This window comes from Eublepharis macularius, chromosome 1, assembly GCF_028583425.1.
Source record: "Eublepharis macularius isolate TG4126 chromosome 1, MPM_Emac_v1.0, whole genome shotgun sequence".
NCBI lineage: Eukaryota > Metazoa > Chordata > Lepidosauria > Squamata > Eublepharidae > Eublepharis > Eublepharis macularius.
Window position 1 is genome coordinate 221,414,557 of NC_072790.1, and position 12,952 is coordinate 221,427,508.

The following is a 12,952-nucleotide window of genomic DNA, read 5'->3' on the forward strand; positions in this document are numbered from 1 at the left end:
TTTTAAAGTACAACTGCCTTAGTTTTTTGCAAGCAAAACTGCAAATACACCCAATACTAAACCAAAAGAGAGCTGCATGTTTTTGCTCCCTACATTGTTTTAGACTCTTTCACTCATTCAGGAAGAAAAATATCCTATAGGAGTTTCAGTGCTCCTCTAGTGCCCCTTGGCAAAAAGGTTTCTCAGTTCTCCTTCCACCTCTCTACTATAAAACCATGTTTGTGCTCACCTGGTCTACTTTTGTCTCTATCTCACTTGGGACAACTTGAACACTAAGGTTGTCTATTGTTGTGGGTGATTTGGGGCAGGACTGCAGATAGCACCGTGGCGGATGATGGAGGAGATAAATGAGTGACAGCCAGCAGTCAAACAAGGCCTTTCCATCCTCAGCAGGAGAGTAAAGCTGAAGGTAATAAGAACGTCTGTTGATCAGCTTGATCTTGATGAGCTGCTTCTTGGTATCATGGATGGAGATCCGCACAAACTTCAAAGGGATGAGCCTGTAATGAAAGCCAAGAGGATGAAAATGCAGAGCACTAAGGACAACTAAATGAGATCCAGCAGTCTGGCTCCTCCTTCTTATCTTCTATCCAGTAGTGTAACTGCAGTTCAGACTAGCTATACTGATGGGAAATGTCCACCTGGCCATGGGGAAGTTTGCTCAGTGCCTGTGCACTAGGAAGCCAAGCAGTGCTGGGGGCACCATGACAATAGGTGCACATTCTGGAGCAAATTCAGCTGTCTTTCTAACTGTTGATTTTTTTCTTCTCCATTGGAGACTAGCTATGTAGCCAGATGGGAGGACTCATCTATGCCTATCCTCCAGTGGACCTTCTCTACTTGTATAATAACTGTGCTTATATACCCCTCTTCTAGACAGACTAGTGCCCCACTCAGAGTGGTGAACAAAATTCCCACAGTACAGTTGAGGAGCTGGGGCTGAGAGGAGTGGCTTACCCAAGGCCACCTGCTGAGCTCATGGATTTGAACCAGCAGCGTGCTGATTCGCAACCCAACCACTTAACTACTTTGCTATCCTGCCTCTCTTTTCTATTTAGGTTTGCCATTTGTCCACTGACAGAGGGCAATCCGCAGTCCTAAATCCCACACCCTTTATGATTTGTGGAGCAGACGAAAAATGGAGGGGGGGATAGCATCAATAATGATGTTCTAAGAATTTCCTTAATGTCTATGGTAAAGAGTGACCTAGAGCATCACCTGGAAGTGATGTCATACTCTCCAGACCTCCACCTGGCACTGATGCTACATCTTCTGAGATGCTCTAGGAATGTTCCTAGTCTCTGTTGTCTTCAGTATACAGAATTGTATCTTGCTTGGAGTTACAAAGCACCTTTATGTCTTGAGTTTCCTTGTTTCTTAAAGTGTCTTCAGTGCAAAGGACTGCACAGCAATTGGTTTGTATGATTCCATTGTTGTTGTGTGTTTCCAACTCACCTGGTGAGCATCAGCTCTTCTGGGTATTGTCCTGAAGAGACCCGGCCAACAGCCGGACGAGCAACGAACATTATATTGGGCAGGGGCAGATTGGTATTGGTGGTGGCAATGCCCACGATGGCCTGGTTGCTGTGGTTGTGGATATATACTTGCTTGCCCTTTCGTGTAACCTTCAAGAAAAGAAAATCAAGAGCAGCAACAAATGATGTCACTTTAGCATGATGCTTTCGGTTACCCATCAAGCAACACAAGATGGCTGTCTCTAGCCTGGCAAATTGAATACGTAGAACTGTCTTATACTTAATGGAATAAGCGAATCAGCATGGCTTGGACATTGAGGGCTGTGGATGACTCTCTCTGTGTATGTGTTACTCTCTTGATAAGTAAGCTGCTTCTCTTTGTCTAAAGTGGAAACACTTCCTGACTCCTCCCCTCTCTTTGTTTCCTTTGGGAGAGTCCTCCTTTCTTGCCTCACAGCCTTCCAAAGGGGAAGACTGTATTTTTCTGGCTCCTGCCATGAAGGCCTCATCCGTACACCCACATCCATCCTCAGCGCCATGCAAGGTGGCCGTGGTAATAAAATAATTCTTTGGACTAGGACTCTTTCTGCTCCAAGAATGGAATGGAATCTACCTCAATAAACTGCAAGTTCTATCTTTTCTACAATTTAATCGCCTGAGGATTTATAACTACATGTTGGGGGGAAAGCTTCTGACTGGGTAACTCTGTTACCAAACAAAATATAACCATTCTAATACTGACTCAGACTGCTGATCTGTCAAGGTCAGTATTGTCTTCTCTGAGTGGCAACAGCTTTCCAGGGTCTCATGTCAAGGTCTTTTACATAACCTACTGCTTAATTCTTTTAAGCTGGCGATGCCAAGAATTGCATCCCCTGATGTTATTTTACTGTTGTTGCGGAACATAAATCATAAGAAGAGCCTGCTGGATTAAATCAAGGGTTGGACTTGGGCCAGCCAAAGGCCTCTAGGAAATCCACAATCAGGGCAAAAAATGCAAGAACCCTCCTCCATTGTTTCCCTCCCGCAGTGGCCATCTCTACACATGAACGTTGCATTTACTCTTGGCTAATAGGCTTTGGTAGACCTCTCCTCTCTGGGTTTTAAAGTCACCTAAACCCAAAAGTCATCATTGCCCTATCTTGTGGTAGCAAATTCCCCTAGCAAATTATGCCTTGGGTAAAGAGGGTACTTTCTTTCGTCAGTTGTGAATGGACTGTCCATTAATTTCATTGGGTGACCCCAAATTTGAGTATTATGGAAGAGTAAGGAAAAGTTAATGCTGCCCACATTCTCCATGGCATGCATCATTTTACTTACCTCTATCATGTGCCCCTATAGATGTCTTTTTAAAAAGAAAACTAAGATGCTTCAAATGCTTTAGCCTTTCCTTCAGTGGAAGGTGCTCTACCTCTTGGATCATTTGAGTTGCTCTTTTTTGTACATTTTCCAGTTCTACAATAGTCTTGTTTAGAACCATGGATGACAATTAAATTGTGGCCATTTAATAGATGGATGGATGGATGGATTTTTTAAATTTTATTTTCATTAAGGTTAGGGTTCACCTTTCTCACTGGGCTTCAAGATAGATACAATATTAAGATGGATTACAAGTACAATAGAACTATCAAAAAAATTAGTAGGCTGATTACAAAAGTATGATGCAAAAAGGAGGGAGGTGAATCCCACAGGGAATCACCTCCCTCCTTTTTGCATCATAGTTTATTACAGGGACGGCCTAATTCTCTGTTTGATTACAAAAGTAAGCTGATTATAAAATAAAACAACATTTTAATAATAACAAACAACATCTGAATTTATCGGCAAAGATTCCTAGTAAAACAAAACTGTCGAGTCAATCAGTAAGTGGAATACAAAATAGGATAACAAAGATTCCTAGTAAAACAACATAATGCAGTGGGGCTGGGATTTGTTTGTTTACTTAATTTACAATGCACGTCTCTCCCCAATGAAAATTCAGTGTGGCTTATATCGTTCTCCTCTCCTCTATTATATCCTCACAACAACCCAGTGAGGTAGATAATGCAGAGTGTGTGTGACTGGCCCAAAGATCATCAGATGAGCTTCTGTAATGATTCAAACCTGGGTCCCCCAGATCCTAGTCTGACACAACTCTTTATCCCTAACAGAAGTCACCTTCCAAGACGATCCATCACATCACAACTCTACTCCCTCTATCTAGCAGATAGATAATGGTCATTTGGCTGTCAACCTCTTTTAACTCTCTCTCTATTGTCTTGCCAGAAACGAGAAGAATTGTGCTGCACTTCTGCTTTGGTTCAGAAATTCAGGGAAGCAGAGGCTTGATAAGATTCTTGTCGGTCACCCCCTTGGCAGCAGGATGATTCCTAGGGATGCAACCTCCAGGTGGTGGTGGAGAATCCCAAGAATTCCAGCTGATCTCCAGGCCACAGAGATGAGTTCTCCAAGAGAAAAGGGCTGCTTTGGAGGGTGGACTCCATGGCATCATACCCTGTGGAGGTCTCTCCCCTCCCTAAATCCCACCCTCTCCCAGCTCCACCCCCCAAAATCTCCAGGAATCTCCCAACCTGGAGCTGGCAACCGTAATGGTATCAGTGATTGGCTTATGTACACATTGCAAAATGTTACCACTTGGTAACAGGCCAACTGCCTAGTCTACACAAACAACAGATGTGATGGTAAAATTGTTCTTGGACTGTACCACTTCATACTATAGGTGTGTGTGTGCTGGGGTTGTCATGTGTATGAACTCTTCCCTATTCAAAAAACATTCACCACAAACAAACAATTATCTTGTTAGGCTAGACAAGGCTGACATTTTCTGTGTTCAGGGAGTTTTTAGTATCATGGTCATAGATGCAGAGGAGTTAGCTCTGCAGATGCGCTGTACATTGGACAAACCAGCCAACCTCTGCGCAAAAGAATAAATGGACACAAATCTGACATTAAAAATGGCAACGTCCAGAAACCAGTGGGAGAACACTTCAATCTACCAGGACGTTCCATCAAAGACTTAACGGTCACTGTAGTTCAACAGAAACCTTTCAAAAACAAAATCCAATGGGAAGCTGCTGAATTGGAATTCGTATGTAAATTTGACTCAGTCAAGCTGGGATTGAATAGAGACTATGAATGGTTATCTCATTATCAGAAGTAACTGACTTCCTTAACAGAAGCAAACTGATCTCCATATCAGAAGCTACTGTTTGCATCTACTCCGCCCTCCCCTCTCCACCTATATATCTGACCAGTTTCTTCTTGCCCTCCATGCATCTGACAAAGAGAACTGTGGTTCTCGAAAGCTTATGCTACAATAAAGTTGGTTAGTCTTAAAGGTGCTACTGGACTCTTTTTGATTTTAGTATCATGAAATCTCCTATCTGCAGTCTGAAAAGATACCATCCAGAAACACCTCATATCTGTTTATATAGAATACTTATTAGCAATGCCCTACCAATGATGACTTCTTCACTATGAAATTCAGACCACCTCTGTTCTAGAGTACATTACGTAATTGTGAAAGAGTCTCTCCATTTCACTAACCTGGATGAAACTGCTCTCAAACATTGCAACAGACTGAAACAAAGGGTATTCTCCATTTCCAAGATACTGCTGCAGAGTTGTCTGGATAGGAGGTTGGATTAGAGAAATGAAATCACGGATTGGCCGAGAGGTATGGGAAGATCTCCCCACTGAGCCACCTGCAATCAAATTGGCACAGGCTCAGACAAATCAGTGGCAAGAAACATGGTTTTCCAACAGCAAGTAGCTCATATCTACATTTTAGCAGCCAATCTGGTTTTAGGCCATCTTAATAGCCATGGCTTTCCTCAGGAATTCTGGGAATTGTAGTTCTGGGAGAAGCTGATGAGGGTTTTCTGGCAAATATCTGTCCTCATTTCTGATGGTGCTTTAGAGGAAAGACAAAGCAGTCAAACTGGTTAAGCTATGGATGGTTCCAAAGGAAATGCAACTTGTTCATATGTAGGTCAGATTAAAATTAATTGGTCATAACTGTCATTTTGCTTAAGGGAACTTTGAAAAAATGATTATATCACAATCTACTATACACAGTTTCCTGCCATTTTAGTAGACACAGTTATCTCGTGGACTATTTGAATATATAAAGGTGTTTTTATATTATCTAGGTCCATCTCACCTAGTACTATCTGCTCTGCCTAACAGCAGCCTCCCTTGGCCTCTGGCAGATGTTTGCCACAACACTTTTACTTGGAGAATACCAGGCACCAAGGGAGTGGCTTCAACTTGTAAAAGTTTGTAGTGGTTGAAGGATTAATCTCACCTCTACTCCTTTTCAAGGCTCCAGTTGGGGCCCTTTGCACTTCCTGTTTCTGTGCAGGGACGATCCAATTATGGATCTTCGCAGTCTAATTGGCATGTATGATAAATAAATCATTATGTAGGCCTCAGAAACCTAATTAAAGGATTCCATGTTTCGACCATTAGCAGTGTATTGTTAGGCATAGGAAGTGTGATCATAGGTGGTTGTGACTGTGAGCTCATTCTGTTGGCTGGTGTGTGTGCAGGAATGAAAATAATAAAAGCATACACTTGGTTTATATTTAGAAAAGAAATCAGAGTTCTTTATTGCAGGAACTCCATACTCTGATAGGAAAGGAGGAGAGATAGATCCTAACTACCTATATAGTCTAAGGATGGACATGGATGGCAGGGCAAGGCCTGCATCCACGCTTCCAAGATGGAGGAAGGAGAAGGAGAGAGGTGTTGCCTGGAACAAAGCCATGAAGAGAAGGAGTGAGAGGTAGGAAGTCAGGAGGAGGAAATCCTGAGAATAGCAATCTGCATATTAAAGGACAGTCAGAGCAGTAAACAATAGTAAGCAGTAAACAGAGTGCCCTGACCTCTCTATCTTTCTCTTTGGTTTGTCCTCCTCTGAAACCTGAGGAGAGAGACAGTGCTGGATCCTCCTGGTCTTCTTTTGCTAACATAAAGGCCATTAAGTAAGTAGTAGTGTTTTTTTTAAAAGACGTGGTAAACTGCTGCACCTGAAAAATTAAATTATATCCCATGACCTGTTTATTCTTTCATAAGACATAGCGTGAGGAGCAGAATTAGTCTAATTGTATGTTTGTACAATGGTTTTTATTCATAAATTAATAATGCAGATATTTAGTTATTAATGCCTTTTCAAAGTGGGGCATGTTAAGCACATGTTAAGTAACCAAAGGTTTGTGAGCCACTCGCTATATTCCGTGCTGACTTGGCATGTCAGATCTAGGCCTGACCTACCTGTCTGTGAAAAGTAGCTAGGAGATGTAAACTGATGATCTGAAGGTTGCCCTTATTTTTGACCTGAGGTTGTTCAAACTGTCATCCAGACAGTATTTGTGTCCACGCAATAGCTGAAATTTAGATATAGTCAAGAGCTTGTGTAAACACAGTACGATTTAAGACTTTTTCCCTTTCTGCAGACACAAATATACCCTGTCTTGCTCATACATCAAAATTAAAGTTCCCATGGTGTCCAAAGCAGATTATATCATGGCATTTCCCCTGCTGTTCAATACAGGCAAATCTAAAAGTGTTCTTTGATGCCCAGAAATAGTTGGGTGTTTTTTAGGAGTCCTGAATCTCCCAGATTCTCTGAGGGCCAAGCTACAAGTGATGAATGACACTTGAATGTCAAGTGAACAGACTCACATGTATTCCTCCCTGTTCACTTGCGCTCCTCTTGATCACTCCATTTGATCGAGTGGAGCGCAAGTGGAGTGCAAGTGAACAGGGAGGAATACATGCGAGTCTGTTCACTTGTCGGTTAAAGTGTCATTCGTCACTTGTAGCTTGGCCCTGAGACTTAATATTTGCTTTGATAACCTTGGTGGTGGAAAGAACCATCAATTCGCAGCAGGCGTATGGTGAGTACATAGGGTTTTCAAGGCAAGAGAGAAACAGAAGTGGTTTTGCCGTTGCCTGCCTCTGTCTAGTGACTCTGGACTTCCTTGTCCAAGTATGAACCAGGGTCAATCCTGCTTAGGTTTTGAGATCTGACAAGATCAGGCTAGCCTGGGCCATCAGTACAGGGAGCTTTGGGGAACTGATAACATTTTCTATGTAACTGCTAACAGGAAAAGCATGGATCTGATCACTGAATTTATGGCAGAAACATTTCTTAATCACTATCAGACCATAACCATTACCCTAGCCTAATGTGTCATAGTAATAAACTAAGTTGGTATAGAGGGGGGAGATTTGGACTTAATGATCAACGGGCTCTCCCTTAAAGTTTTTGTTGCATACAGGACACATTTGAACTACAGAACATCTGAGACTGGGGCCTTATACCTTACCTGCATATTGTTGAAGGAATGCTCTTTCCACCGCATAAACACTTCCACCTTTCCCAGGAACTGTTATGCCTCTAGTGACCGTGCTCAGCTGACTGTAGGACAAATGTCTCATATCTGGGAGGGAGGAGAAAAGTTACGTCTACATCTCAAATCAAGTCTGATTGAGATTTTTAAAAATACATTTGGAATGCCGTTAATCGTAGTTGCCTTAGATCATTTGTTTGTTTTCCTTGCTTTCCAGTTTGGCAGCCCTAGTCCTACTGCACTGTTACTGGAGGTCTTCACTGTTTGGCTGAATTGATTTTTATATTTTGTAATCCACCTTGAGTCTCAGCATAGTAAAAACAAAAAAAAAAGAATAATCACGGATGCCTCTGAGATGCTGTGGAATGAGGTGTTTGTGGCAGACCAAGATTCAAGTCCCTTTCCAATTGGTTGGCCTTGGCAGTCATTCAGGAACAACATCATCATTTCTGTCATGTCTCTATATATCCATATCATGTTTGTTTGTTTGTTCTGTCACTGATTCCACAGTATATTGAATGTCTGATGTCTAACCTGCAGTATTCTTTCAGTAGCCATGTTCTTTTCATATGATAACTGTTATTCCTCCAGCCAGGATGGGCCTCCTGTTATCTTACAGAACTATGCATCTCCGAGCTAGAAACGACCTTGGAGACTACAGGCACTTGCCTTTGTTACTTTACCCAGATGCTGGGAATTCAGTATTGTGTACTCACTGCTTAGCCATAACTATAATGGGTCCTCATAGAACCAGTGTACCCCTGCGCGCCAAAACGTAACCATTGCTGGAATGTGGGAAAACTCAAGTATAATATTGACCTATTGTTTTGAATTGTCATTTCTACCAAGCTCTGTGATGGAGATCAGACCTGAACTGTAAAATCCTGAATAAAGCCTTTTCTATTGGAACCAATGTGTGTTCACTGGAGAGGGGCTGAGGGATCTACCTGCTAGGAACTGACAATTTCACATATACTATGGATTATTCGTTTAGCGAATATATATGCTGCCTCTCCAGTCCTGCTTGAGTCAACTAAAAGGGTCTGAAGGGGCAGAGACTGGCCGCAGAAGCAATCGTGGGAGATAGCTCAAGGATAACTTCAAATGAAACGTGTGTCAACACAACAGTGAAAAATTCTGTGCTAGGGATTATTGGGAAAGGGAAAGTGGCCAGGACTGAAATGCCTTTGGGGAAATCTATGGTGCCGTCAAATTTGAATACTGTACAGTTCAGGTGGATAGTTGTGTTGGTCTGCAATAGAACATTAGCATTTAAGCCCAGGACTAAATTAAAACCCAACAAGATTTTCAGGATATAAGTTTTCAAGAGTAAACACTCCCGTTGTCAGTAGGATCTTGTATTCTCTGAAGGGAGCTTTAGCTCTTGAAAGCTTATACCGTGAAAGTCTTGTTTATAGAGATGGGCACGAAACAAACCACGGAACAAAATTCCGTACAGAATGGCTGGTTTGTTTGCACCGAAACACACGTTCCGTGGGAACGCTTTTTTATGACACAAATGAATTTTTCCAGCCAGTCCATGGCTGGTTCGGAGTTTCACAGACTCCGTGCCGGTTTCAGCCCATTGGCTGAACCCAGCACGGGGTCTGTGAAAATGACAACCCCTGTGCAGGAGAAATGGGCTGTCAGTTTCATAGACCCTGCACTGGGTTCAGCTGCGGGGTCTGTGAAACTGGCAGCCTCTTTTCCTGCTGCCTGGGCTGTCAGTTTCACAGACCTCATGTTGGTTCCAGCGCGGGGTCTGTGAAGCTAACACCCTTTTTCTCCTGCTGCCAGAGCTGTCAGTTTTACAGACCCCGTGCTGGAACTGGTGCAAGGTCTGTAAAGCTGACAGCCTGGGCAGCAAGAAAAGAGGCTGTCAGTTTTATAGACCCTGTGCCGGTTCCAGCACAGGGTCTGTGAAACTGACAGCCCTTTCTCCTGCTGCCCGGGCCGTCAGTTTCACAGACCCCACGCTGGGTTCAGCCCATCGGTTAAAACTGTCATGGGGTCTGTGAAACTGATAGCCCAGTTCTCCTGCTGCCCAGGCAGCAGAAGAAAGGGGCTGTCTGATTCAAATGCCCCCCACTGGCTTCAGCAGCTGGTGCAGGGTGGTTGAAACACCACGAACTACGAACTGGGAAAAGGTCGGAAGTTTGTGGTTCGAGGTTCTGTGGAATGCTACGAACAACAAATCATGAGGTTCATTTTTTTTTTGGTTCGTGCTCGTGTTTATTTGTTTATCATTAAGGTGCTAATGGACCTGAATCTCGCTGTGTTCAGTTCTGTTTATTTTCTCTCAAAAAAGGTATTGAAGAGTAGGGAAAGGGCAACCAAAACAGGCAATGGGCAAGGGGTGACAGAATGACCACCCAAGCTGAGAGTTGTTTTTGTGTATGGGGATAATGGCCCAGGTACACAGAAAAAAACTGACTTTCCCTTGGAAAAGGGAGAAGACAGAATGTGGACTGAACATTTAGGCTACCTTGTTCTGCCATGGAAGTCTGGTGACCTGATGGCAGAGAGCAATAGAAAACCCTCCTCCTGTCCATTGACAGCAAGTGGCTTGCTGCGAAATTGTTCATACGGCACCTTTAGGAGGGTGAGGGGGGGCGTGGATTGCAAGAGGCTTCCCTCTTGCCACTTCTTTCTAAGAATGAATGGACGGATTGCCTGGTAGTTTGGCAAAGATGAGGACTGGAGCTTTTGAGTCTTCCAAGCCCTGAAAATAAGTGGTGGAGTCTTCAACGGATGTTCCCCCATGGTGGCACTGTCGTAGCAAGAGGCTTACCTATCCCCCTGTCTCTAGACTTGCCAACTGGCCTGGGAAAATGTCCTCAAGTAAAATTAACTAAAACTCGCTTGACCAATTGTGAGTAGCAAAGGCCAAGGGCTATTAAACCCTCCTCTAATGTTTTTTCCCTTGGCAGCTGCTATTTGGATGTAGACTCCTCCTGAACCTGGAGGCTCCATTTAGCAGCATGACGAATTGACATACCTATCCTCCATTCTGGGAACCATGGAGCTCTAACCAGAGAAGGCTAGATAAGGTGGACCCTTCCTCTGATCCAGAAGAGGACTTCTTATGTTCTGGTGTGCACTTACCTGGGAAATGTAAGGCAGTTCTTCCTCAGAATAAACGCAGTGCGGGCTGGTATATCTTCTGCTTCACAATTGTAGATAAGGCAGATATATTGGAATGTCATAGAGCTTGATGTTTGCAGGGCCGTGGGCAGCATAGATTGTGTAAAGCAGGTGCCACAAGACAGGTGAGGGAAGCTTCATGCATTGTGACATCATAACCCCCAGCTGAATCACATCTGTCTAGCCTTTGCCTGCTTAGGGCTTATTATGACATAACCCCTCCCCCCCCCCCCGGATGCAGGCAGATATTTCAGGATTCTAAACCTCCTGAAAGCATTGCAAACTTGAGGCCGTGTTGTGTCTTTGTGCATGCGTTCCTCACACGACATGAGCAGTGACTTGCTTGTGTGAAAAAGCCAACCCAAGTCGAACATCTCAGTACAGGGACTGCTGGAACAGAAAGCTGCCTGAGCACTGGGGTGCCAATGTTCATAGTTAAGTTTTACTGCCACTTCCCTCCGCCCCCCTCCGGCACAACTCTTTTCAGTGGGCAATGTTCACACGTTCAGCTGGCAGTCATTGAAGTGGGTGTCTGCACTAGACAATTAGCTCTTTGGGCCAAAATAAAGATGACATGAAGAGTTGTGGATCCTCAGTTCAGATTGGGGCAGGGACGGGAGCGGGAGATTAACCCTTCAGCCCCTGCATAGTTTCACTTCTCAGAACTGCCCTTGTGCCAGGTCCTCAAAAAGAACATCTTTTTTGCCTTGAAAGTATTAATTGCTTTGCTGCAAGTGAGCATAAAGGAGTTTTGAAATAGAAAATGGAAGGGTGGGGGGTGCGTCGCGAAATGCCCATTCCTCTTCTATTCCACATGCCTGAAATTTGGGGCAGAATTTACTTTACTTTATTTGGTATTTAGCCCGCCCTCCCCACAAGCGGGCTCAGGACGGGGCACAACATTTATAAAATACATTATATAAATACAATTAAAATTATCTCATAAAATCATCACTCAGATGGCCTATTGCACATTCCTGCCCTCAAATACAAAGAGGGAGACACCCGGATGGACGGGATGTCATTGGATAGGAGAAGGCGACGGGAGGCTCAATGATGGTCCTAATACTGGCCTCAACCATATGCCCAGCAGAACATCTCCGTCTTGCAGGCCCGCCGAAATGATACCAGATCTTGGCAAGCCCGAGTGTCTTCAGACAGAGAGTTCCACCAGGTTGGGGCCAGGACCGAAAAAGCCCTGGCCCTGTTTGGGCTGTAGAGAAATACAGCCTTAATTTCTTCTTTTTTTCTTTTCAAAAAAGTTGTCTATTTGGTTGACCAGATTATTTGGCACATATGTTGGAGATAGTGTTGGTTAATGTCAGCTGGATACGGTGGGTAAAGCTGCTATACCCTGCCAGGATAAGTAATTTCTCCTTCCTTGTATTCCACCCTTAGTTTCAGAGCTGTCTTGACTGTGTGATTTAATCAAGCCAATTCTTGGAGTGGCCAACTTTTCAGTGGCACCCCTCAATAATTTTTGGCACTGCATTTTATCGGCCATTGTGTTTGCTTATTTTTATAGCCTGGAATGATCTCTGTAGAGTCCTTGCCATCTGTTGTGGATTTTGGCATAACTGGATGTTGCCTACAAACCTAGCTACATCACTATACACCCCGTCTTATTTATGCATTATGTTAATTGGATCAGTCCCAATCCACTTTCATTTTGGAATCCTATTCTTAAAGAGCTCTTCCAGGCAGAATAGTGTAGGTAGTTTAGTGGTTAGGATATTGTTCTAGGGAGCTGTAGCATAGTGGTTAAGTGGCTGGATGTGAACCAGCAGCACTCTGCTGGTTTGACTCCCACTACTGCCACCAGCTCTGCAGGTGGCCTTGGGTAAGCCATTCCTCTCAGCTCCAGCTCCCCCACTGTATTGTGGAGACAATAACACACTGACTTTGTTTACTGCTCTGAGTGAGGCACTGATCTGTCTAGCAGAGCAGTATATAAGTGCAGTTATTATATTAAATGTC